This window comes from Betta splendens, chromosome 6 (genome assembly GCF_900634795.4).
Source record: "Betta splendens chromosome 6, fBetSpl5.4, whole genome shotgun sequence".
Taxonomy (NCBI): domain Eukaryota; kingdom Metazoa; phylum Chordata; class Actinopteri; order Anabantiformes; family Osphronemidae; genus Betta; species Betta splendens.
The window spans coordinates 11,276,714-11,304,695 of NC_040886.2; the positions used below are offsets into that span (position 1 = coordinate 11,276,714).

General features: G+C 43.5%; 1 long non-coding RNA gene across 1 annotated transcript in view; it reads right to left on the reverse strand.

Moving 5' to 3' along the window:
• LOC114856888 (uncharacterized) overlaps positions 1-27,982 on the reverse strand; it is a 95,598-nt gene that overhangs the window by 2,502 nt on the left and 65,114 nt on the right. The window contains exons 4-5 of the long non-coding RNA XR_008694917.1: positions 2,713-2,811; positions 2,538-2,617 (exon numbers count right to left, since the gene is read on the reverse strand). This is a non-coding gene — a long non-coding RNA (uncharacterized LOC114856888). The remainder of the gene's footprint in view (positions 1-2,537; positions 2,618-2,712; positions 2,812-27,982) is intronic.

A 27,982-nucleotide genomic window follows, 5' to 3' on the forward strand; every position in this document is an offset into this window, starting at 1 on the left:
CCCGTTAAAAAAGGGTGTGACCACGCTTTTCCAGGAAACATACATTAGGAGGCAAATCGGCACCCTCGACTTGTATAACTGACATGGCAGCGAGCCCACAGTGGAAGCGCTCGCTTCTCCAGACGAGCCTTTTGAGGAGAGCTCACAGATCTGAGCTCAGATTGCAGGCTTGTGCCACCTGATATGTGAAGATTAGAGTATGAGAGAATAAAACACTTGGTTTATTTAAATACTTTACTGTTTGCAACTCAAGGTGAAAATAATATCATAAACTAGACTGCCCGTAATTATGCTGGTTCCCATAAGCAGCCAGCGCAAAAACGAAGGCCTATTTCATCAAGCTAATTGCCTGTTTGTAAGAGGGAGCAAACTTTTCTACCACCACTCTATTACGGAGCCTCTTTCTTAATCATAAATAGAGCTCTTGTATCCCAGAGGGACTTGGTGTTCTAATTTACAATTGAACTAAAGACCAACGCTATCAATCTTTCACAGACACTTTATTTCTGCCCCCCCCCCTCCTCTCTTGTAATTGTGGCGACATAGCCATAAACAACAGAGAAAAAGGCTGCTGTGACTGATCTGTGGAAATGGCAGCATTAACACATGAGCTGCACATAAGCGCTCCCATTCACCATGCGCACGACGCCCAGCGCAGACGCGCCGAGGTGCAGCGAGCGGCCGGGGCGCTGATCACACAGCGGAGGACCGCACGACAAACATGGAGGTGCAACAGACGTTATCAAGTCATTTACGTGGAGGCGTAACGGATTCTGTGGTGTAAATGAAAGATTCAAACATGACACGTCACTTTAACGGGTTGCATTATCATCATGTAATAAATAATTCACTGATGCTTTATAGATCATTTATAAGCCTAATGTTTGGGTTGCCAGGTCGGCTCACGTTCACACATTGTTTAAGTAAGTTGGTCAAGTACTGATAGTTGCTGCAGGTCACAGAAATTACACCTAATCATTAGAAGGGTCACACGTTCAATAAATAAGCTTTTCACCACGTTCTTAAAGAAGGTGATGCTGAAATCTAATATGTACGGTTCCAGTGTGATACGTCGCTGGGAGAAAATGTGGCACTGGCCTCACATGTTAAAGCAGGAAGAAGCCGTCACACTGTCAGCGCGCTGCCGCAGAGCCGCGCACGCATTCCTGCCGGCGGCGCGGTGTCACCGCCGCTGCGCCGTGCCTCCGTGAAGCCTTTAATGATGAGCCTTTTTCGTTAATGAGTTAATGCAGAAACTCTCAATGTCATCAGCAAAGATAAGGGGGGAAGAAAGCGACGCATTGTACACATAATGACAGGCTCCCTGCCTGCCCCTGAGATGTCACGGGTCAGCCATGTTAAGAATGTGTGTGCCCAATCATCCGCTGATCTTTATCTGCCGGACCCGCAGCTAACCATGACATGGGCCCAATCAGGGGTGCTGATGAATGGACAAAGGAGCCCTTGAATTGTTGAAGCAGCCACATGACTGCTTCTTTACTAAATCATGATGACATTAGCAATCAATATACCAATTACTGAACAAGATATTAGACATGTTGGGCAAAGCAACGCGCTGATCAAACTATGCGGTGTACATTTGAAGGATTTGCGGATCATACGGTGGATTCAGTGGTTGGTTGATAGTGTTCTAAGCAGATGTTTAAAAAAGTAACCAGGCACAAAACACCTGACTATTAAAACAATGATTTATGCATAAAGTGAGTTGGATGTTTCACTAATTAATACAGTACAAAGTGACAAATTATGATCATAGATGGCTTGGAGATGACACGATGAGGGCGAGTATAAAGGGTTGAAGGGATTCATTCCAGCTGTCACTGACATCATAAAACTTGACAAATTGGAATAACACACTGCGTAACCCACACCACTGTCGTCCACGTCCCGTCAAGCTCTCCCCGAAACAGTCGCAGTGTCACATTCGAGTCTGCTGCCAGGTTTGGCCAACTTTCCAGCAGCGCTCGTCTCGTTTTGCATTATCTGAAATCAAACGCTCTATTCCACTCCCACCGTTCCATATAGAACAATCAGTCCAGCCCTAATGTGGGAATGTCTCTAATCCTCACAAAAGGAGGCTGACATTTATACCCAGCAGAAATGAATCAGACAGGGCCTGGATTCCTCCAGTGGCTTTGTGCATGGTACACTAGACTGGGTGGATAGATAATGACACTTTATTACAGGGTCATTATGGCAGGTAGCTCTCAACGCTGAAAAGGCAGGTCTAGTCAGCACGGCCAGCTGTGAGACAGGTGACCCAGCATGTTAACAAATATGGCAAATGGGCATTATGGGACTAATGAATTCAAAAAGAAGCTCTGGGGAAACATCAACATAATAGCCGGGCCCTTCTAAAGACTGCCAAGAAAGATACACATCTTTAAGCTGCGCTGAGGAAGTATTCCCAACTATTGTGACCTTGCTTTCCCACAGTGCTGGAAGATGAGAAGGGGCCATTTGCATTTATTCCATTCTCGGGGTCATGCTGCTGTTTGTATATCGATGCTACTTACAGAACTTGGATGTTCATCCTCTTCCTTTGTCACCGTGCCAAGCATTTACCCAATGAGATCAGTCTAGGTGGCCGCAAATCCTATAACATGAGATTAGGCCTTTTGACTTCACAGACTAGATAATGACATTAGCTAATGTATGAACAATGGAGGACCTCTGTGTGCACGCCGATACCTCACAGGCGCTTGTTCGGGAATCCTCCGGCTTGGTTTGAATTCTCTGCCTGCACCTGCAAGGCTCTCGTGGCCATTTCCATCCTAACGCACCACCTGTCTTTTCCAAACAAAGGAAAAACAAGGGCGCGTTTGTTCCCCGCGCCGCGCTAGCGGCTCAGCGATTTGTTTGCTAGCCTGAAATTCTTGAAAAGTGCTCATCAGCAAGTGATTCTCATCACGTACAGTACTATTAGTGGGTCACATTTAATGCTCAAGTGCTCCAACACTGTACCCTGTAAATAGATGTTAACCTTACAATGTCAGGGCTAATCGGATGCTTGTAGCTCCTTCACCTTCAGTCTGATCTCATTCCTGAATTAATACCGCGTACGTGTTCTCTACTTAAGGATACACATACAATTCTGAACAAATGTGACCCACTGAGGAAATCTGAACAGCGGACGTTACAGTAACTAGTTAGTGAGAACTGACTCTGTGTCACCCTACATAAGCAGATGTTAATGACTGAGCTTCTTTCCATTTTGCAGATTTACAGGTGGAGCGCTGTGACAACAAAGAAAAAAAAAACTTTATTTTTAATTCCTTTCCAAAAATTGTCCCCTTAAGCAGCATCAAATTGATTGTTCAGCTAACACATAACGGCCCTGTTATCTTTGAGAATTTAAACAGAGCAAGTTTCCACCAACTATTTTGTTGAAAAATAGGATTTTTCTCATAATGCAATAAATTATAACCTTATGCGAACAGGAGAGAGCACTGCTTTTATGATATTGTCACACTTAGAATAAGAAGGGAAAGGTTCAAAGCATAGTCAAGGGTGAAAGTCCCTGAGCCAGTGACCTTTGTAACCTGTGGGTTTTCCACGTGACCCTGCCAAAAAGAATTTCCTTGGGTAATTTGAATCAAGCGAAGGTGTGTCACTTTCAAACAAACTCGGCCAAATAGCCATGCCAGATCAGCCCGCTGCTCCCCTGACCAGATGTGAGGGGTTGTTTTTATTACAAGAGAAGGAGAAGCTGATAGTTGCAGGTGCAAGGCTGACATGAGGGCCGGCGTTGCAGGCCTTCATGAGGGGGATATCCATTGCCTGGGTTTAATCAGAGCCAGTGGGACGGGATGGGATTCATTGCTCTTTGATGGAGAGCACTGTTATGAAGATGGACAGTCACTTTGCTCACTAAGTGAAACCATCGTTTAGCCTCAATTCCCAGAGAAAAGGCCCATTTGTTATCCACAGGGGAGTGCAGCAGGGGTGGTTATGCTAGGTGGAGGCTTCATGCATTTTCCACACAATTACCATGCATAGGCATACATTTATGGTCAGAGAAAAGTGACTACGCTAAAGCCAAAGTGACATACATTATTGACTTTGAATATCCTCCCCTGCTACTAACAGAGCGCGAGTAAAACTGACACACACACCTGTGTCAGACCGGCTGCATAGTGAAACAAACCCACACTATTCCTGGGTGGCAGCATTTGGTGAATCTGCAAAACCGACTTTTTAGCCCATGGGTTCCTAATTTGGTTAACACAGTGTATTACTGACTGGTTCTAGCATATAACGTAGATTCGGGGACGATCAGGTCACCTGAGGTCATGGAAACATCATGGTGACAGTTAATAGACGGTTTAACGTTAATAGTAGATTTGTGATAGAGAAGTCACATACACCACACCACTGCATTCACTCCCTCCTGTTCCAGCGCCGGTCGGCTGGATGTAAATCACACGGGGCACAGTTCCCCAAAACAGACGTAATACCTCTGCGCTGACTTATCACCACTTTCCCAAACTCGAAGAGTTGATTAGAGCCCTTTTAAACCGCAGGTCCGACGGTATTAGCAGTCCGTCCTCGGTTACGGCGCTGACCCCCACGAGTCTGTTAAGATTCATTTGAGGACAGGTTTATCACACGGTTTCTTTACTAACAGGAAAAGAATGAGCCTTGTCAATGGGAGTGACACGGTGAGGAAGACAAGTCTATGTGTAGCCTTAATTCCTCACTCAGTCATCCGGGAGGACAAGAGTCACACCATGTATCATTGTGATAAAGAAGCTCCGCTCACCCTCTTCATGAATTTGGACTCAAACTCTAATATACTAAGTGGGAGTGTGTCCAAAACCTTAATATATAGGAGAAAAGCCCTTTGATTCGACATTGAGTTATTGTTAATGATAATAACTAATCAAATGAATGAGAATTAATTTTCTGAATTAGATATTGTGTTGCACACGTATGCGAATGTGTTCAATAAAGTGCTATTACCCCTGACAGGTTCCTAATTCTCTAAGTCTGGCTCTGCGGCTCCGTGTCGCTGCCTTGCATTTGACTGATTTTAAATCTCTGCGCTGTATCCACTTCCAGGAATTTTCCAGATCCATTGTTTTGTTTCTAAATAACCGAGCTTGACAGGCTCGCCTGGGACCAGTGTTTTATGTTATCAGGGTATCTGTGCCTTTTCGGCCACATGTTGTATTTCACACTTGCATTGCGGTGTCTGAGCTATCACGCCTTTGTTGTGTTTAATGGTATCTCCAGCCTTGGACCACTGATACCAGCTGAGCGGTCAGAGTGTTAGCACTCCTCAATATCTATTACAATTAGTTTTTGATTAAGGAACCCTGCGCGGCTGTTTGAAGCCTTTAATGTTGTGTCAACTGGATGATGATGGAGAGAGCAGCATGGACGCCTCCCAGTAACAAAGCGGCGAGTAAAAGGCTTGGAGTGAACCATTTTATCTTCCTAATGGAAACCAGATGACCTTTCTTTCCCTTTTTCCCCCCCTTCATTTTTAATGTTGAAGTTTTTCTTGTGCTGATACAGACTCTGACTATTCTCTCACTTATGTAATTTATGCCATGGTGCTTGGCAGCTTCATTTTACCTTTGCTGTTTTGGCTTTGGGCAGTGTTCTCTGACACGCTGTTAGCCTCTGTACAGTACACAGCGAACATATCAGCTTGGCAAGATGTACAACAGATTACCTCAGCTAAATAGTATGTGTTAATGTATTTCAATGTTCTGATATCTGCAGTGTGGATAGCAAATTCTAATCATTTTAAAATAAAATCGCTCAATCGTTTAATCAGCGAAAGCCTTTTCAAAATAAAAGACCTTCCAAAGAGCATGTGGTTTATGGACTGACGTACACTTGAAGAGCGTTGGTGCATTGTTTCAGCCAGTTGATTTGCATAATTTTCTTTCTACATCAAAAGGTGGCCTGCAGACCACAGACATTTATGTTTTCTAATCAGGTCTAACGTTTAGGCGAGGAACATTTTGGAAATTTCCTCATTTAGAGATTTGTTAATCATGATAAATGACTGCAAATCCCTGAGGGAAAAAAAAACACACAAACAAAAAAGCAAATTCCTCAATTCAACCTAGAGTTATGTTCAAACAGAGAATATATAAACAGAAACATGAAACATACAATCTCACATATGATAGGAACAAAAAGTATGAAACAATAAACATTTGATGGTCAGAGTTCACTTCAGACAAGCCTGATAGAAAATGATAATTTCCCACCAAATATGACTTCAGCGTGGACATCGACAGCAGCCTTTCATCTACTATACGGGTGGATTATTTATTCATGATAAATGATTTCGACAACTGTTCTAAACATTTTATGCAGCAACCGGCGTTATGAACTTTGGAAACTAAGTTAACAGTGCCTACTGAGAAATTTCAACGTAGTCAAAGGAGTTTTATAAATAAACATGTCAAGCAGTAGGAAGGTCAAACAAGCGCTGCCTTCCTGTATTTTAAAAAGCCACAAAATATTCAGGATTCATGTTCAGAGCACCCTGGTGGTTTTGAGTGATCACATGTTGACGCGATTCACAGAGAGCTACGTTCTCCTCAAGCGCTGCGCTTAGTTACCAGAGGATTGTGAGAAAGCGATGAAACCGTTCTCTGCATTTCATCAAAATAAACAACATGATCCCTCGAACAAGCCCCAGTGATGTTTAGTGGAGAGAATTAAAGTGCTATTTCCTGCATGGGCAAAGCTGTGATTAGAGCCCATTCTGACTGTTAACCATTCTGACACTGAATAACCAGATAACTCGCCTTCAACACGCCTCTGTAGGTACAGAAGTGAAAAAGGCAGCTGGGAGGTAAATTACTGATTAAGCCAAAAAAAAAATGCTGAACATATTGGAAACAAGTCATTCTAACGGGAAATAATGCAAATGCAACATATGCTAAATAATTAGCAACCGCTGCTCTGACAAATTGCACATACAGAACAAGTTGTTCTGTTCACATTAGCCCAACGAATCATGTTCTTTATTAACTAAAAAATAGAAATTTGTTGCATACAGTGCTTAAGTGCTTTCCAAAGCTTGATGGCTGTGAGCTGGACTGTGAGACCTCTCTGTCACACTCACAATCATGAGAGGGAGATAAAAACGTCCTGGCATGCAAAGCAAGCCTGATAAGTTGCAGCTTGTGTAGTTTTGTTTAGTTTACTTAATCCCTGCGCTGGAAATGACCTTGTGAACTTAAGATGGGTTGAATGTTTTTGTCTGCTTCTCCTTTTCTCTTTTCATTTGACTCAGTCAGCAGCTACTGTGACTCAACATTCAATACCTGCAGTCAAATCTGAATGGCTTTCAAGCAGTTGGGTCCCGGAGTGGCGCACAGCTGCAATCAAGCGTCCGTGCACTTCTGCTGGTGAAATCCAGAGCGCACGTTCGTCCACATTCACACATCACAGGTCAAAGATCACTGTACTAGAACAATCGCATTCACTCCTTTGCACCAGCTTGAACCCGCTTTCATCTAACATGCTGTTGTGCACACATGCCCTATAACTCGGCCAACCTTGGTTTAATCATTGCCATGACCTGTTTATCTGATTGTCATGCAGGTAACCATTAATAAGTGTTTACTTCCCGATGACCTCTGGAAATGTGCACGGCGCCTTTGCCCCAAAAATGTCCACACTATCAAATGAGACGGCCTGATTATTATTTTTCGCTTTTGGAGGAAATTTCACTGAGCTGAGCTGATAAAACTAAATATTGACTTTATTATTTAATGTTATTAGTACAACGAAGGAAGGAAAGAAAGGAGGAAATAAAAAAGGGAGGAAGGAAAGAAAGGAAGGAAGAAGAAAAGAATCTGGCTGCGATTTGTATTAGCTTTGTGAAGTCCTGCTATTTCTCAGTGACCAGACATATCTCCTGTCTTGCGCTTAGTTGATGCAGAAGAATAACTCACCGGTTGTCTTCCTCAGTGAGATGGGTAATATATAGCCGAGAGGTGTCCTGACATAGTTATATCTGTTGGTGTCCTCGAAAAGACAAGGAGAGTCAATTACAACGGCAGAGAAGAACGCCTTTACGAATGTCAACTCCCCGTGCAGACGGCTGTGATAAATAACACCTGACCTCACACCAGGCGGTGGGTTCTCTGCAGGACCCAAGACAAGCCTGCACGAGGAAATTTGAAATCAAGGCAGAATGTGGGGCACTTTAGGAGAAAGGTGTAGGACAGAGCACAAGACGACAGAGGACGTCTGAATGAGCAGCGAGACATGTCGAGAAGCATAGTGCAATTGCACGACTGGTGTTTACTTTATGGCATTGCTGTGAAGATATGAGACTTCACTCGGGGGGTGTCGCGGCAGGCCCTGCTGTTATTCATACCCGTGTCTGACAAGAAAAACAAAGCTCCAACTCGTCCTGCACATACTCTATTTGTCCGCATGAGACGTAAAGCAGCAGGTCCGTCTGCCTGGAACTCCCATCGCGCTTGTCTGAGTGTAATCTCTGTTGACAGAAAGCAAGTGTGGGTATCGGGTCACTTTCTATGGCTTGCAGTAATGCGCCAGCGCAGAGTTCAAAATCCAGCGGAGACAGCGCGCAGATTGTGGACGCTCCCGGGTTCAGGGACCTCTGCTCGCGGCCGCAAACAGACTGGATTATTTGGGCCCCAGCGAGGCCGACGGTGGGAAGGTGAGAGGCAGCGCCGGGCGCTGCTACAGCGGGCGCGGCTGAATATTCACACCCTCTGCCTGCACATGCATGTACGCCAGGAGCGTGCATGTGCGGGGGGCACCGAGGGGCAAGTGGGGTGGGGACGGGCGCAGGGGAGGGGGGTCCCGGGTCCCAGGGGAGACACGCTGGCTGAAAGAAGAGAGGAATGAGCAACAGGCAGACACAAGGGCACAGGCAGATGTGTGCAAAGATAAATGAGGAGATAAATCACCAAGTGTCTGGGCCCAAGGCATTTGCATTCCTCAAATGAAACTCCAAGGAGAAACACTGATGAGGACCGAGGTTCAGCGACTTTAAATAAAATCTATACAATATGTAGGTGTATCTACATGTGATGTGTGTTTGTGTTGGACGAAAGAGACAAAGAGAAGATATTTTCTTACAAGGTATCGCGTTACGTGAAAGAGCTTTGTGCAGTCCTTGAAAAGTCTGGAGACTGTAAACTGACGCAAACGTCTGGAGGGTCTCAGCTTTTATCACAGGCTCTTGGTTGCACTTAAATGAAATAATGAAGTTGAGCAAATTAGAGGTAATTTTGATAACAAATATTTCACAGCTCTGCTTGTAAAAATAAATGGTGCAAGGGGTCACCTACACATGGCTTATTTTAGGCCCGGCCGTGTTTGATCTATGGAGGTCCTGGGTTGTCTCAATGTCACCGTGAAGAACACGCCCCTTCTGGGATCACGGTGCTTCACATCTGATTTTCACGTCCCAAGTGTTCCTGACAGGGGTACGTGCTTTTGAACATATTTCCAAATCCTGATCACATTTCTCCTGCCATTACCAACTGCTCTGAGGGATCACCAGCGGGTGAAAATCGCCCTGTGAAAAAGCTCTGTGCTTTCCAGGAAAGTGTGTTGTGATGTTAAAGAGCGTAATGAAAATAATATTGTGGCCGGCGCAGGTTTCGGTGCAGGAATGCAAGAACATTTACTGGTTCTATTTTGGAAAGAAGTTCTAGCCTTTCTGAGTTATGCGAATATAAAACACTGAAACAAAATTGTGCCGTTCCTACATAATCATTCACCGTGGTCATAACTTCACCAGCACGGGGACTTTCCCATGAATAGAACAAGGCAGAGAACTGAGAAGACTCATGGTGGGAGGCTCTGGGTGTGTGGGAGGGAGCATGAAGGAGAGACTGTCATCACTAATTCCTTGCCAGGCAGCCCAAGAAGTGTTGACTAACTAATGATCGTGTTTAACAAGTGAAGTGTATCATGCTTGAGGAAACACAGCTGGATATGGGTCCTGAGTATTGAGTGACTCAGAGAAAACAATTCATTGTCCTAAACGCTATCCACCCACAAACAGTTTTCTCAAAGCGAGGAGGATACATGAATGAAGTACAGAGGGAGTTAAAGTGGCGAAGGGAAACAGCTGGATTTTTAAAGCAGTGTGGTTGGCGGTTGGGTCAGAAAGGCATATCTCTGTGGTACTGTGGTGGGAGTGGAGGATAAAACGGTAGTCCAAGACTCGTAAATGAGGGATGGAAGGATTAGGAGGTGAGTGCAGAGAGAAAGAACGCAACCTCTCTGAAAGATGCCGGTGCACAGAAGGTGAAAGAAACCAAAACATGTCCAACGGCTCGCGCGAGTCAGCGGCAGCTCAAAGACGCTAGCGACAGATGACGGCCATAACATCCAGCTGACGCTGAGGTGAGATTCGTCAATTGAGAACAATCTAAAGATCATTAATTAGCGTCAACACAATGAAAGCACCTCCTCAGAATTACACAGGATCTAAACATATGTCGTCAACTTGTCTGACAATTATTTTTAACTCAAATTTGGCATTTGGAAGCTACGCTAACATGTGCTGGGATGATGCGGCGAAGCCAAGCTAATGTTTTATATTATAACTACAGCCCTCCTGGCCAGACTAAGGCTCATGCTGTTTTGTATTCCTCTCAAGACTGTGTTCATAACTCATTTCACATGCCAAGATTCTGTTTGCCTATAATGAGGCAAAGAGAAGGAATTCCATTTTACAACGTTGAACCAGTGTTTCCCTAAAATTTCTTTCTAATGAGCTTTTTTTTTGCTCCCAGTCATTTATGACTAGAGTGTACTTGACTTCTCGCAAAGTGATTAGAAAACACTGTCCCAGCTCATGGCCTCGCTGTGACTTTATTACCTTCTACAAAGCACTATACGCTTACTCAGCAAAAACCGATTCACATTACGTTAACCCTACCTTAATCCCGTCTCCTACGTTTATATACCATTAACTTTACAGAAAATTTGTTTGTGAGACGTGTAAAGTCATTGTGGTCATGGTTTCCAGTAGATGGAACTTCCAGTTTTCAGGTATTTTCCACTTGCACAACAATGAGGCTTTTATGGTAAATTTGGTTCATGCGTTGACCATTAGCTAAAAGAAAAGAGTAGTTGACGTTATTCTTTTGTATGGCTGTAAATACTGATTCTTTGCATTTAGTTCCCAAACATTAACATGCTAACGTGAACAGAGTGGACCCGTACCTGCCAAACACCAGAACAGCACAATAGCACGCCAAGTTAGCACAAAGCGCCAGTGTTTGCAGATGGAAGTGGTTGGGCAACTCAAACTCAGGGTTAGAGAAAGGTTAAAATTTAAAAACGTTAACAGCTCAGTGACCATGTTTAGTGTATCAATATTTAACCAACACCACAAACTCTCCCCACCTTGGAGCACCTTTTGCCTTGAATTTAACAAAATACTGGACTTGGATGCAAAACCCATTCCTGCACTTTGTAGGAGCCCATTTTAAGTTTCCTTACGAAGCATGAAGTAGTAAATGAGACTGAACGTTCAAAGTTTCCAAAAACATGGGAATTCAACTTCACATTGTAAAAGTTTTACCTGCTGAAACCAAACGCACACACACAAACACGACAACATTGTGCGAGGAAGCTGTCCTAAGCCACTTAAATCTGTGCTATTTGATAGTGTTTGAAACGTTTACTTCTGACCTGTGCTCTCAAACTCCTTAAGCCATCCACATGACGGAGCGAAGTGAAGGGCCTTTTAAGGCCCTAAGTATTGCCAGAGTCCTCCTTATATTACTGATGATATCTGCCCTGAGGAGTTTGCTGACAAGAGCCCAGGGATCAGAAATAGCCATAAAGCAGATGGGAAATTACATCTTATCCAACACATACTGAAATGGCCTGTCTGTTGATAGAAAAGGCTCACTACGGTGTCTTTAAGCAGGGATTTAGCCTTTGACCCATGCTCCTCAAGCCCATGGACACTACTACATCAGGACTCAGTTGCGACAGATAGCTTTACACTGCTCTGCAACACACTGTGCTGGTTTGTCTCCGTGCTAAACAGGAGTCAGGGAAATCCTTAAACAAACCATCTGGCAGAAGCGCATAATATGTTCTTCAGCAGAGTTCGGCAAATAGATGTTTATTGTCAAACTACGGGAATGAGACGTGTTTGTACATTTGCACAAATTGCGCTGTACACGTTGTCACGGCACAGTTTGACTGAATATTGGAGAGACAGAGTGAGCACGCCAGACAACATTAATCCCTTAAGCCCTTCAATGATGGCCTCTGACCAGGCCATATGAGATCCACTACCCTCTACTAATCTGCTCCAAACAGTGATGAACCCAGAAAGTGCCTCTTGTATTTAACAAACTGTTGACAGCGGGATTATCCCGATTGTGGCAAAGCAAACGTCAGAAATGCCATCATAAGCGCATGTCTGCTGATACAAACTTGTTCAGTGTTTTATGGGTTTTGGACAAAGCGTATATTCAGATCCTGATGAAGCTGATGATGGTTCTAACGGCCCAGAGATCCTCGGGGTGATTGTTTAACCTCTGTGGGATAATCACACATGTACAGTAAGAGGAACAGCTTAAACAATCAGCACTGTCAACAGCACCAGGCTTCATTAAAACTGCACTAAACTTTGGAGATGTAGTAACAGAGCTATAGTTTCCTGTAAATCAGCATCTCGGGCCAGCAGCAAAGTCATTCATCTTTTTGTACTCATTGCTTTGCTGATTTAAGTCTCCGACCAAATGTTCTCCATTGTACACGTAACAGTATGCAGTCAGAAGGCTGACGTTGTACTGTGTGCCCACAACAGCACCATTAAATGTAGATTAATCAAAGGATTATATAAATAATTTAGATAATTAAACCCCGCCACATTAGAGAAGGCAAAGAATCTCTTAATTGGTATCAGATCTGTTGACGTTTCAGCTTTTTTTTTTTTTTTTTACATCAACATAAAGAGAGAGTTTATTTAACACGGGTCTTCAAATTTACAAATTAGTTACAGTCCTTTTATTGCTAATTCAATCTTCAACTTCTTCTCTGAGACACTGGCCCCAATCTTTACACACATTTTATACACACATACACATTTCTGTGTATGAAGTAAACGTCCTTGTTAGCTTTTGCAATAAATAAAAGTCCAAATAAGTAAATTAAATAAAAAACTATATATTATTAAAATCAGTATTTCTTAATAAATAATCCTTTACTCTCTCACTGAAGAGGATCATTACCATTAACACTCATACACCCACACACACAAATTAGCATGAGGTTAAATGCATTAGCATGAAAACCCCTTCATTGTGTGTAATACAATGTAATAAGTGATAAAATCCTTGACTATCTGATTGACACTCGCAGCCATGTTCTGAAGTACATAGCGTCAGGTCAGATGACGAACCTGTCTTTTAAAAGCAACAGTGAAACAGATAAAACCCACTTAAAGTAAAAATGACCTTCTTACAAAATGTTTCTTGTTGCTGCTTCGGCCTTGTGTTTACGAACCTAAAAGAATTTAAGCACAAAATGTTAAGCTTCACCATTTATTCACTTCCATCTATCAAATTATTTCATGGCAGCAGTGTAACAGATTAAAAAAGTTAAACACTAAAATAAATCTTGTTCACTTTGGTGTATGACTGTCAGCTCTGCATTAACTAATTGAGAGATTTTGTACTTCGATGTCTCTGTGCTCGCTCAGTGAGGTTAAACCCCGACAAACCCTGCCAACCACAATGATAATGTAGCCAGTGCCTTGGTTGGTGCACCCGTCAATACTGTGCCTTTCTGTCTTGTTGCGACAGTTGACGATGACGGTGGAAGCGCCCGCGTTGGGCATGGTGCTGTCCGTGGAGCTTTACTGTAATGAAAACGGGGCCAAGTAAAGCTGTAGCTGTACCAAACCCCAGCCGTTCATGCGTTGCATTCTGCATTAAAGCAGAAGCTGCTCGTCTGGAAGGCTTCAAAAACCCTGATGAACAATCTCCTCGTTCCTTTTCTCTTTGTCCAGAAGCCAGAGCTGGAAGAGTGACTAAGCTGTTATTGGGAATTCCTGCTCTGTCACCCCCTTGTAACCACAATACGCCTGATAGTTTAAAGACCCACATCCCAAATTTGGGTTCGGAATGTGGACTCGATGATGACAGTGGCCTGTCAAAATATAGTTTGGCAGCTATTAAAGACCAAATCTAGGCCCAGGCAGTGAGCAGGAGGCGTAATCCTGTTTTTACCCAGACTGGCAGCTTAAAGGAAAGTGGGGTCCACCATTTGGATTCGCAGATGACGGAGCTATCTTCCCAGCTGGCCTCTAATCTAGTGGTGGGTGAAAGTATGCCATGTAGCTATGCTGCCATTCTACATAATGCGCAGGCTGCCATACAATGAACGCGACATGTTTGAGCACAGGCTGCTTAATGTATTGTTGTGTCGGATGCTCGACGGTATTTGCTCTTGTAATAGCAGCTGCACAGAAGCGGAACTTTGAAACCATAGACACTACAGCAGTCTAACCAATGACTTAATTGAAATGAGACCCAACTAGCAGACTTTACTTGTATATCTCCTTCTATGTCAGACTAGCCATTTCTTCGCTTCAAGCTGCTAAGCATCAGCCCAAACTCATTTGGAAAAAGTTACTAAAGTAACAGAAGCACAGCTCACATCAACTCATTTCTATCCTTAAGTGTTGCTATCATTAATTATCATGAAAGCTAAACCTACTGTATTCCTCGCTACATTTTACAGTGTGGGAATTCCGTCTTTCACAGTATGAACATGTGACAAGAGAACTGTGTAGGATACTTAGTTAAACGCCAGGTGGTCGTACTGTGCACTTGACGCAATGCCTATTTTTCACAAACGCACATTTAATGATCTACAAAGAGGAAGAGAAACGACGAGGCTTTTTATCGTCTCTCAGTTTTATCAAAGTGAAACATTAAGCAATAACACAGAACACACACACACACACACACACACACACACACACACACACACACACACACACACACACACACACACACACACACACACACACACACGGTTGGCTAGGAATCAGACATTGCTGAAAGAAAAATCCCTGCAACTCCCATCCTGATAGAGTCCATTGAAGCACAGACCCCACACCAAGACTAATAGCAATGGGAATCAGCTGAAAATATGTGACATAATCACATTAGCGTCTTAAAGAACACAAAGCGCATAGTCAACTTCCCTTGATCAAGGCACATCTGGAGGAGCAGGGGACTTGAAACGCAGTCCTGCCTTTGCCCTACTGAAATGAAAACAAGCTGTTTCACTTTGCTTCCAGGCCAAAGCTGAACGAGAACTTTGACACAGTAATGGATTGCTCCCACAGCCGCACAGTTTAATGTGAAGATGCCAGAAAGAGAGAGAAGGGAGGATCTTGAAGGGTTTCAGAATAACGCCCACCGCTTTCCCAGTGCGTTTGAACTCTGACCTGAATGACTGAACTTTCAGAGCTAAGTTATTGTCCTTTGACAGGGACTGTACGGTCACGCGTTAACGTCCTGTCCATGGTAACTCAACAGGGATGTCCACTTGCTACAGTTATATTTATGATCTTCATCGGAATAGTTAGCGGGTAAAAAGCAAAGATCAACAACTTTTAGATAATGCTTTATTGACTCGTAAATACAATTTAAGGTGGATAATATTTTTTCAGAGGTAACCAGGCTCCTGAAATTGTATACCTCAAGTTGCAAAAGTTTCCAGCTGAGCACATCCAGAGAGGTGACAGTCATAACAACCCTGCCCGTCGCTCCAAGTGTTCTTTTAAAATATGGATGCCAGTTAATATTTTCCAGAGGTCTTTTTTACACATGTTTAATGCCCACTTTTTGTCTTTTCCCCTATCCAAGGAACAAAGACTGGTTTCTGTTTCTGCTCTCAGCCTGCTGTGTGAGTAAGGGCCTGGCCAGCCCATTAACACCCACCTCAACATGTTCCATTCCAGCATTGGGAGCTAATTACAAACACTGGCTAGGCTTAAAAACCTCTTATACACAGCAAAGAAAGAAAGAAAGAAAGAGCCAGAGTGAGGCATTTGAGGGCGTTAGAAAGCGAGAGAGGAAGAGAGACTTAGAGTTGGTGGGGAGTGAAGAGGGGGGAGGCCCCAAAGAGGCTAATGAATCTATAGGCAGCTCCACAGATCTGCTACTGCGTAAATAGTTGTTCAATGTATGCGCTGCTACTTAGCCAGAATGGGGTCTGAAAATGTTCTGCTTTTGTCACTCGTCAAATTCCTCAAGAGCACAAGCGCTGAAAGGTGTGGCTGCGTTTTATTCTCTTTGTGCCTCCCTTTCTTTTCATCCTTTTCATCATCCAGTCCTGTGCAGCGTCGAGTGAGGAGAGCAGTAAGCAGCGATGGCCGTAACCCTGAAATAAAGCTGTTTAAGTTTGTGTGTGAGGCAGGGATGAGTGAAATTTAATCATACGTCAAATTTTGTGCCAGGTTCAGAAGATGCAAATTTACAGATGTGCAAAATTTGTGTTTGCTTGTTGTTTAATCACTACATTACTTAACAAATCAATTTTAAAATGATCATTTTAAATGTTGTATAAGCTCTGAATGCTAAACAGGTGGTTATATTTTAAATATGTGTGGTTAATTGTTTTTTTTCTTTAAAAAAAAAAAGAAAAAGTACAGAAAAAGGTTTTCAGATGGAAGAACTAATGGATATTGTGATCTGCTCTTTAATAAATGCCACTTTGTAAAAGATCAAGTCACGATTGCCGTACATTTATCAAAAATTCTGCAAAAGCTTTTAAAGACTGTTCAAAGTAAAAAACATGGTTCATGACGATCAACACTTTGTATGAAACCAATGTGCTGTCAGATGTGAGAAAGTCAAATGCCTCCTGATCGCTGCCCCTCTTACCTTTGTAGTTAAACTACAAAGATGCTCTGGTCCGCTACTACACGGCTCATCCCGATATATCTTAGCGAAAGACACATGACATGCACGCGGCTGACATTCGCTCCGACTTGTGGTTAGCTCAGTAGTTCCCACATGTAACTGTCTTTAATCAAGCCCTGTGCCTCGACGCCTCAGGCACAGAGATCAGACAGATCTCAAAGTGCGCCATCAACCACAAATTACAGCCCTTGATTTGAGGTTAACTGAGAGCCACTCCTCCAAGAATAACAGAGACAGTTGTAATACCTAGATTGGCACCAACCTGCCGCGGAGCTTAGGAGAAGCGCTTGGCTTCAAATGTGACGCGGAGTCGCGTAATGCTCCTGAAAAGCGCGGGCGAGGACGCGACGCTCATCCAGTCGGATACTGAGCTGTAACTGCACCGCGGGTCAATCCGGATCAGTCGCTAGGCCTCGTACTGGGGTGAGGTGGGATTCCTTGGAGTTTTTGGCCAGGAGACAGAAAGTTTAAGCCTTTCAGCCGAACACCTAAACTCGCCGATAGCCCGGCCCGTCTCTGCACGTATTTACAATCCAAATGGTACTTTTTGAACCCTAAAGTCCTTAACAGGTCACAGGCCGCCTCCTGCCAAACGCCTGTTAAAGTGACCTGTAAAGATTAAGAGTGAAGGCTGTTTTCAATCACACGGTGAGGAGGTTTTATCATCTGTACTTTCTGGCACATAAATAAACAGGACAGGCCGACTGGCCGTCTTAAAGGAAGCAGCAATGACATGCTAGGTGCCAGAGTGTCACTTTTTAATGTAGGGGCTTATTTCGCAGTCGCCTTATTCAGCGCCTTTAGCTGCCACATCATAAAGCTGAGGCAGACATCCCCCCCCCGAACTCTTGGCACCTCGCGGGCCTAAATGTACTTTTCAAGAATGCTCGAGCCCGTTTGTGAAGACGTGAGCCAAAGCAAAGCGAAAGCATTTGTCATTAGCAGGCGGCGGCGGCGGTGGGGGGGGGGCCCAGATGTAGCCCCCGCGCCGGCTCAGACGCACAATGCGCGAGTGCGCCAACCAGCCCGGCTCATGCGGCTCGCCGGCGAGCGGCCAAGCCAAAGCAGCCTCCCACTGTTTAATGACAATAAATTTACTGCCCCGCTCCGTATTGCGCTTGTATTTTGTAAACAAGGTTAACGCTCCTTTTAATTGAGCACCTGGCGACAGAATACGACCTTGCTCCCGGTGACACCTACCTGGGCGGCTCCGCTCGGCCGCGGGGTCGGCGGTTTTGTTCGGACAAGGTATTCTTTAAATCACACGAGCGATACGAATTACAGCCTCGTGCTCTGGAGTTAGCGCCGCTCGCGTTTTCAGGCCTGCGGTGTTTACTTGTCAGCAATTACATCCTTAAACACCTTTCTCGTGGGCACAGTTTTAACATTAAGCTTCCTTCTCACAAAATAGGGGATAAGAATATGTATTTCTTATTTCATGTGACTTAAGGTGGGACTTATTCTATGAGTAAAAACTTAAAACCCCTTTATTATCACCTCAAAAGAGGGATTATGGCTAATTGAGCATTGTAGCCAGATAATTGGGCCCGAGGACCTATCCACATGGAGAGAATAACCCTCCTAGTCTGATTCTGAAAAAGAGACAAAGCCAGGGGGTGGAGTAATGTGAGTTAAGGGATTCTCACCAGCCCTTGTGAGAGCTTGTTTCACATACACAACTCAAAGTGGAGCTAATAACTTAACGCTAGTGTGTTTTCACTCTTGAGGGGTCTTTCTCCTTGGAACCTAGAACATTCTCCCAGATCCTTTGGTAAGGACCCTTGAGGGACTTTGTTGAGCTTGCCAAATTCTTTACAAAGACTTTCCCTCTCTTTATCTGTGCCTCGCTCGTTCTCTCTCTCGCCCCCCCCACACACACACACACACTCAACGCAGACATGCACAACAGAAAATAAGACATAATTATAAACCATTAAATCAAATGAGGCTGGAGAAAGTTTGTTACATATGTCATCATTTGAGCTAAATTTGTTCCCAAATTAGGGCAGCAAACATTAGTCAGAAGAAGGTTTTTCTTCTTTTAAATATGTTTTTATTGGCAAACTGAACACGGCACAGTCGTCACTTCTGTGGGCACTACTGGTGAAATAAAACCGTCGGGAGTCACCACGTTGCGGTTTGATAATTACAGATACTGTATTTTTTACCTTTGAATGGAGAAGGTAGAAAAAACAGAGCTGCCTTAAAGTCAGCTTCACTCTGTGCTGCTCAGACAACAGCGATTTCTGTTTACTTCAGGAGCTAAATGTGTCTATTGTGTCCCAACACCACTTTATCTGCCTCTGTTTCCTGTTTTGATCTGTGTCACTATTTCAAACTGTTGTTCCACTGAATTTACTGGACACACGAGAATCTACCTTTAATAGCCGTCAGTGAAAACGCTGGAATTGAAAGCGGCACATCAGCACGTTTTTATCTACGCCGCGGCTGTAAACACTCTCACATCACTAAACAGGCTCCCTCTGTGCTTCCTGATGGCTCAGTGTGACTAAGCGTCTTACTAGTCTGCACACTGAACACCACAGCTGAATGTGAGTAAGAGGCAAAAACGACCGTTTGACTTTTACTCTGTCTCGCCACCAGAAAACACATTTTTTTCTTAATTACTCAGACCTCAATAGGGGAAAATCTGTATCTCATCCACCCAGAAAGCTGCTGTTTAAGTCAGTGGAAGTAGGTGTAACACCACTAATGGGGTCTGAATCCTTCGGCAGTGACCCTTACTCCTTCCTATCCTCTTTCAAGACAAACAGTCCATGACTGCCCTTGACTCCTCCTCTGGTTCTGCAGCTTGAAGCCCCGGTTCTCTCTCAGCGTGACCCCCGGTTGACAGTTCTCTCCAAGCCCCAAACTAAGTTGCCTCTTTGCTAAGTCTGGCCTGACGACAGGGGCATCAAGTGATCATGGAGAGCCTGCCCCCCAGCGGGAGTCTTGTTAGTGATCCGCCGCTGCTTACAGGAAGAAATGGCCTCTTACTTCCGCTGTCAGGAAACCGTAGCCTGCGTCCGACAGGGATAGCGAACTGATGGACCATGGTTCCTCTGAGTTGCAGTTTGCTCTACTTATTGTAGAAATGGAAGATTTACATTGTACAGTTTCCTCTACAGAGTGTTTGTGCACACAAGCCTTGAAGGCCAATGTTTGGTTTCTCTATTCCTCAGTCTATTTAAACAACATTATGCCAGTAGATTTTACTCCACTGACGAAATTTTAATCAAGTATGTTCTGCTTACAAAAGAGTCTATTTGTTGTTAAGGCGTGAACGGCTACAAAAAGAGAGAGTGTTGCCTGAATCCTACAGAAAACACGCAATCGTGCACTAGACTTAAAACACTGCTCCTCTGCAAGCAGACGCTGATGTTGAAACAAGTACTGGCTCTAAAGTATGCTCGATCGAAAGTGAGGCATTTATTGTGAAATGAAGCAATAACTTTGTTTTAAGATCACAGGTCTCCGTGTTCAATATCATCTGTGTTTTTAGTTAAATACACAAGAATCAAAATAATTATAGTCGTTAAAACACCATATAATTAAGTTTTTTATGGATTACAGATGGTCGCAGCGGTGCACATACAGAACTGTAGGGCTATCGCGTTGCTAATACAGCTCTTATTATAAGGTTTACAGCTGTGCTCGTCATTATTGCCAGGCCTCAGATGAAATAATGGGTACAGATAGTTTGCAGTCTCTAACAGATAGAGAAAAAGGTCAGAGGGAAACATATTGTGAATAAAAGCTAAAAGAACATCAAAGAGCAGCACGCTGCCTTCTGTTAATATCACATAGCTCCGTAGCAATGCTGAACTGTGGGGCGACCTCAGGACAATATCCAAATCATTCCTAAAAGGTCAAAGCTTTACTTTGTCGGAATCGTCTGCAAATGTGACTCATACAAACATTTTGCAACTGCTCTGTCTCGATGCTGGAGGAAATGAAACGTTGCCCTGCTGTCAGTGGGAAGTTAACCTACAGCCAGGAAGGAAACTGTATTTAGGCCAGAGGACTTTCTACAGCAGTGTGCAAAACTAATTAAGAAGCAAAACATGCTGGTGTTGTGATAGTTTAGAAAAAGCAGCTAAGCTAATTTACAGGATGCTCCTGTTCCACAAAGGCCACATAGTCAGATGTGTGGAGAAAGTTAGAGCCAAAGCTGCTCAGTCATTCCAGTGTGTTAAACACTTTTTTTTCTACTTTCTGTTACTCAACCAATATCACACGGTTGATATGAAAATGCTTGCTGGATTAGATAACGGCGACGCTGAAATGATAAAGGTCTTTGGCACCGCACAGAGGAGGGGTGGCAGCAGCCAGCGGTTAAAGCACAGTAGCAGAAAGGTTAATACACTCAGCACATGTTGCCTCTTACAACAGGTGGTGCGGCACAATCTGCGGCTCCCGGCATTCCAGCTTTTCCATGCTGGTGGCCCCTGGTATTCTGGGATTTACGCTGCCTCCCCTCCTTTCAACCACAGAGGCCTGACTGACAAGCTAATCGTTGGGCTGGGATCCCCTCAGCTATTGATTCCACTGCAACACAACACCTCCCAGTCAATGAAACTGCAATATAATGCTTGAGCTGCAAAGAAAAGGGGAGTATTAGCGTGTTGAGCAACTGGAAGAAATTTGCTGCTGCTGCCTCCGCTGCCTGCTCCTCGCTGCAGCTGCTGGTAGGTAGAAACAGAGCGGCACAAATAAAGTAGGGAAAAATGTGTCTCAGGGGGTAGAAGCTTGAAGGGGTAGGTTATTAAAAGCCACAAAGTGGAGCCCATGCTGGGCATAGAGAAATAGCCGCAGCATGGTAGAGGCACAATGGAAAAGGAGGGGGTCTGCTTTCTAAATTGTTGTAATCCTTTGAGTGTTTTATTTCATTCGGTTTTGTAGTTTGAAAACGCTGCCGTGGATTGTGCGACTAAACTACAAGAAATCCAAAAGGGAAAATTGTGCCACACCAGAATCAATGCTTTACAGATGAGGGGGGTGTTTGTTACATTTAAAGTTACAGTATTTATTAAAAAATAAAGGGTTTTATTTTAGTTTCTAATTATTTAGATGACCTTACAAATTATTATGGAAAACAATCTGCGATCAAATCTCACCAAGTTACTTGATCACTCCCTTTACTTTTTAGAAATCCATACCCAGCTACTCTAAATATTGATCTGCAGGGCGCAATGGCTGCAACAGTAACCGCAATTAGTCGTATTACTCTTGGTTCCAGTCATTTAGTCAAGTATCCAATTTCCAAGCTGTGTGAACACTTAATTAAAACAAATGTGTTACAAATATATATTGGGGATCAGCAGCCTTCAAAAAGCCTCTTGTGGCTCGGTGAGTCGATGCAACAAGGAGGATAGCAAATCAATGTCACTGGTCACTTATGCCACAGGGATGTAATCAAATGTGAATAGTGACAATAACACCCAGAGACCACTGTGAAATTATGCCTAATAGCCTCTTTGGGGGAAAGTCCAAACATACTGTTTATGTCCAGTAAGACCTAAAAACAAGGGTCCAGCATTGTTCACTTTGGATGGAATTAAAAATGCTGAAGTGCTATTGAAAGGCATACAATACGCAGACATTAATAAGAGCTGGCAGCCACGTTCATATCAGTGCTTGATGGGTTGTCATGCTTTCCAGCCTTTTCACGAGTGTCCTTTTTAATTTCCATATGAGTAACAATGTACTTACTGTAGTGTCACTGTGACCTCTTCTGATATTTGCAGCCTGTTTATATTTGGTCTTAAACATGTCGACATAATTGAGGGGATCATTTTGAGAAGTAGTCGGAGGCCTGTGTTATTTGTTTCCTAATACGACATGCAAATAGATTACGGGACAGGCCAAACGTGGCGCGATGGTGCAGTGTAGGTCACAACGGCGCACGTACACACAAACACTTACAAGGACGAATGAGCATTAGAGGAAAACTGTGCGGAGCAGGATGAACAGGTGCTGTTGATTTGATGCCAGTGGTCTTAGAAAACACTACATAATAATTTAGCTGGTTTGGGGGCGCAGATGATCTGACATGTACAGTACGACATAAAAGTTAACAGGGAAAGGCACCAGTCCAGTGCTGACTGATGACAGAAGGCAATGGTTGTACACCTCTGTACAACCATTTCAAGTGGGACACTCTCATCTTACACTAATATGAGAAATAACTATAGGACTACATGTATGTAAGTGGTTAAAGTCCGTCAACAACTACAAAACTGTTTTTTCACAACTGTTTTAAAATGTGACTAACTGTAAAACCTGCGCTGTTATGATCTACTATAGGAGAAATGCAGTACTCCAAATAGGTCAATTATGTGCAAATACTACTCATCTTCATTGTAATCTGTCCAAACAGGTTCTTCAAAGCATACAGTATGGCATTTAGTGATCCAGGAGCTTAATTAGACCAAATACAGTAAATTACTTCCTGAGAAACAACTTTCAAATTAAAACTTCTCTAAAAAATAGGCAGTCAATGACTGATAGTTAAAACACAATTCCTCAAAGGGTTTGTCTGGGCGTATTATTTATACAACTACATGTACTGCACATGTAGGTAAGGATCCGAGTGAGCCATGTTTCAAAGCGCCCAGGTCAGCCCAGCAGGACCCTCGCCGCTGCCCAAATGGGCCATCGCGCACTGAAAGGTTTAGCCACAAAGTTATTAGCAATTTAAATTATTTTCAAGACTATTTGGTGACGTTGGATGACAATTTGTGATGACAAGTGCCCAACCTTGGCAAAGGTATGACTCTCTCCAACGATGCCCTAATCATTTCATCGTGTTCAAGATAATGAAGGAATCAGTAGCAGATGGTTAGTGCACCATAAATAGCAAAGGTAATTAGAGAGCCTGTCAAAATAGAAATGTGCTGTTGGTTCAGGTACGAAAAAAAAAGAAAGCCACCGATTCCATAACTGATGGCCCAAGTTTTCTCAAGGGTATTGGGCAGGACAGATGATTTGATTGTCTTTAGGAGCATAATTACTGGATAGTTACTGTTTTAAGACCGTTTCCCGAAGCCAGATGTGGTGCTAGAGCCTGCCAGATGTGGATGTTCTGTAAAGTTCACTTAGAAAATGAAGGCCATTCAACTAAAACGTACATGTTTCGGTGCAGCTTAGCAGAAGGATTACGGAGGAGATGTTTCATCCGAACGTGAACGCGTGCATGCAGGGCAACACGAGTAAACGATAAAGACAACACAATAATAATGCTCCGGAATCACGCTTTGTTTATACAATGTGAGTGTCCATGAAACTTCCTGTGAGCGTGAACAGACAGTGACGCGGCTTTGAAGTTTGGCCGAGATACATTCCACATGTTGTATTGCAGCTAATGACCTTATAACTCACGTTTGTGGACGTTTTAAAACAGACACATCGGTCATTTATCTCGGCGTAAGGCACTTTAAACTTTAAACTAAACAAATATGCATTAATAGAATAAAACTATGTCCACTGTGCATGTGTTTAATCCCTGCTTTAACATTGCGAAAGGTAAATAAATGTCTGTATGTAAGTGGCACTGTATGATTCATCATTTAAACATGTCAGCAGCTATTACTGTTCCTTGGTTTGGTCTTTTGAATTGTTTTAATTGGACGTTCAAATCTAGGTTACTGTTTTTCAGGTCATTTTCAGGGAGACATGGGCCAAAATATCTTGGAGTAAAAAGGGGCCAAACTGTTTTCTGAATATTCCCTGTCCCCCAACAATAAACCCGTGCTCTGCATAAACAGCGTTGCTCCGACAACATTTTTCAGTCCTCAGCCATTTCTAGGGCAAGCTCAAACCCCTGGGAGTATACAGAAATATCCACCATATCGGAGGGGCTGGCTCTTTCTGAGGCTCACCTTTGTTGTTTCCAAGGGCCAGAAAAGTCAATTGGAGCTGCTCGACATCTGACAACAAAGGGAAACGAAATCGCTCTTAATTGCAGGTATTTGCGTTTGGCTGTGATTCACACCTTTTGTGTTTTAGCCTGGAAACAGGAGCTTTCCTCACCAAACTATAACATAGTCAAGAGATTCAATTAGATATACACAAATACACATAACAAGTAAACAGCTGTCATAAAATAAACATCATTTACCCCCATGTTTGAATCTGCTCAGAATATAAAGTCTCACAGTTTGACAGTGTCAACACAATAGTCTGATGTCATCTATTACAGTATGTACAAAGCTTTGAAAGGTTGATAGAAATAATGTTCTGTAATCAACCATATATATCAGTAATTATCAAATAGCTAAAGTGTAAAACTTCATTTTTTGATTTTTGATTAGAAGTGAGTGAAATCTATCAGAGTTGAGTCCCCTTTAGTCTCTCAGTGATGAGCCTGTGTTTCTGTAAATAGTCGTGGGCGTTGTGTGTAAGAGAGCAGATAAAAGTCCTGCAGCATGTAACTTTGAACGCTTGAAATGTCAGGCATAGCGCAGCAAATTATTAATTTCCTGTCTGCGTGTACTGCAGCAGGAAGTTAGAGATACATCCTCCCCTCTGGCTGAAAGGAAGGAAACAGTGTGAATGGAGAGGGAATGTCACTGACCTCTCTGAAGAGAGTCAAGGCTTGACCTTGAATCCTAGCTGACTAAACACAGGACTCAAAACCAAGCAGGGCTGAGCATGGACACCAGCAGCTCAGTGTTGTTGTGATCGGATATCACTATGGCTCTTTAAACATTAATCTTTAAAGAAAGACATTTGAATTCAGATACAGTACGTATCTAATTAATGCCATGCAGTACATGCTAGATCCAGCTTTGTAAAAAGTAAATGACAATCAAACACGTTACATGCGTGGATCATCAAGGTAAGAAGCGACTTCCTGGATTTATGAGCCCACAACATGGGATGAAACCATTTGCTTTTTATTATTCCATTTACTCTTAGCCGGACCACAAAGTGGTTCTGAGAGCCTGTTTTATGTATTCAGCTGCCTTCCCCTCAACAAGCATGTGGAGCCGCTTAAATAAACCATCAACCAGAGCACAGCTGCAACAACAACCGATCGATCGGAGGCAGGTTACCGTCTGAACACTGCGCCGCCAGCACGCTGGCTTCAGCAGGTGGGGTGGGAGTTGTAATTTGCTGCTGAAGGGCTTTTGTGCCTGCCCGACTTCAGAAAAACTGTAACTTGTGCCTCCCTTGATAGATAGCCATGAAGGCTGATAGAATGTGTGTGTTTGGGAGAGATTCGCTGCTGTATAAACAATCGACTCCCTACCTTCCACAACATCTGGGAACTTTCAAGTATCGAGGCAGAAACAAATAACCAGGGACTTGTTAGTTTCTGATTAGATTTTAAACAACTCATCATGGCTCATGGAGTTCCCCTCACTGCGTTGCATGGCCAGTCACGGAGGAATACACAAGAACAGAAAAGCATAATGGCACGACTAAAAACAAATGAGCAGAGAGCTCATCACTATTCAGACATAGTTTTTTTTAGGAAATATAATAAACAATGCTGGCGGTAACGGGTTTGCTGCCAGTTTGAAAGAGATTTCTCTGGTTACAGTAAAGCAAATCGTGCAGCTCCTCTAAAGACGAAGCCTCGCTGGATCGACAAAGATGCCAATCTCTCAGTGGTATTTACTTCATTGAAATCTGTGTTCTCGCTCTCCTTAATCTCCTTGTTCAAACAAACAAGCAGCGTCAGATTCTTCTTCCCCACGTCAGTCGGCTCACTCGTGTTTGCCAGCTTTTCCTGAATGAAGACTGTCCACATTATCAGTAATCCTCTTGTCCGTCCCAGTTTGAAGTCTGGATAAGCGTCGTCGGTAAAGTCTGGACCTGTCTTTGCTCTGGACAAAGTCAAGAAATTCCTTCTTTTTCATGTGCCCCCCCCCCTTTTTTTTAATTAATTTTCCATTTTTCACACAATCAGACAACTGGATGCACCCTTATCAGAGAAATGTTGAGTGAAATCTAGAATTACAACTAAACTTACTGATTAGTGGATTAAAAAAGCATCAGATTACAGATCATAAAACGTTTTACTGTCACAGCTTTGTACCCAGCTCTACATGCAACAGTGTGCCAGTGTCAAACACACTCAGCTGGCCTCATGCTGTCTGTCCATGCGCTTCCCTTCTGTTTATGCCTTCTCCCTCACACATTTAGAAGATCACACAATCGCGTCGGCTGCAGCTGAACTTTTGCACCGCAGCACGGTGCGGGTTCTGCCCCTGCAAATCCGGTTGCTAGACAATCTAAGCCAATTACAGTATGAGGGCAAATGGTTAACCTCTGTAATATACATTTCCCAGCCCCCTTCTCCGAGTTCGCTTGTCATCCCAGGAGCAGAGTTATGCACCAGGGCCCAGTGTCCCAGGCGACCCAGTTTGAATTGGCTCAATTCATTAAGCCGGGACTCGTGCACAAGCCCGTGTTCACACGGCGAAGACACTTGCAGCAAACAGCTGCTGCACATTCCTGATGGGAGGGCCAGGCAGATGTCCAAGGAAAATCAAAGAGAGAGACAGGGGAAAGTTTATGAGCTGGCGTTTGCCAACCTCAATGAGAAGCTCTGCATCCCCTCCTCAAAGACAGGGTGCAGCTGGCGGAACTCGCGGCCCTGTCCTGTCTGGATCTCCCCTGGTCCTCGTTCTCCCACTCACAAGACTGCAACAACTCAACATGCTGACAATATCAGTTGTCTCCTCAGTGCTCTCTGTTTGAACCAAAACCACTTTGGCACCAGCAGAGGTGGTCTGGCCGAGGGGTTGGGGTAATCATTAAATTTTATTCCTCCAACATAACTAAACCAGTGCACTGTTCAACAAGTGTGAGAATGTGCAGCTTAAACCGAGAAGAAGAACAAATTCACAGCATATAGTTTTTAGCAAATTTGAATAAATCTGCTAAGAAATTATAAGCAAGTAACTGTATTTTTTTATTTAAAAGGTTTGGTTTAAAGATATTAGCAGGATTTAAATCTGCAGAGTTGTGCCTGCGTAAATTACAGGTACGTTTTCAACAGGAATAAAGATAATAACGAT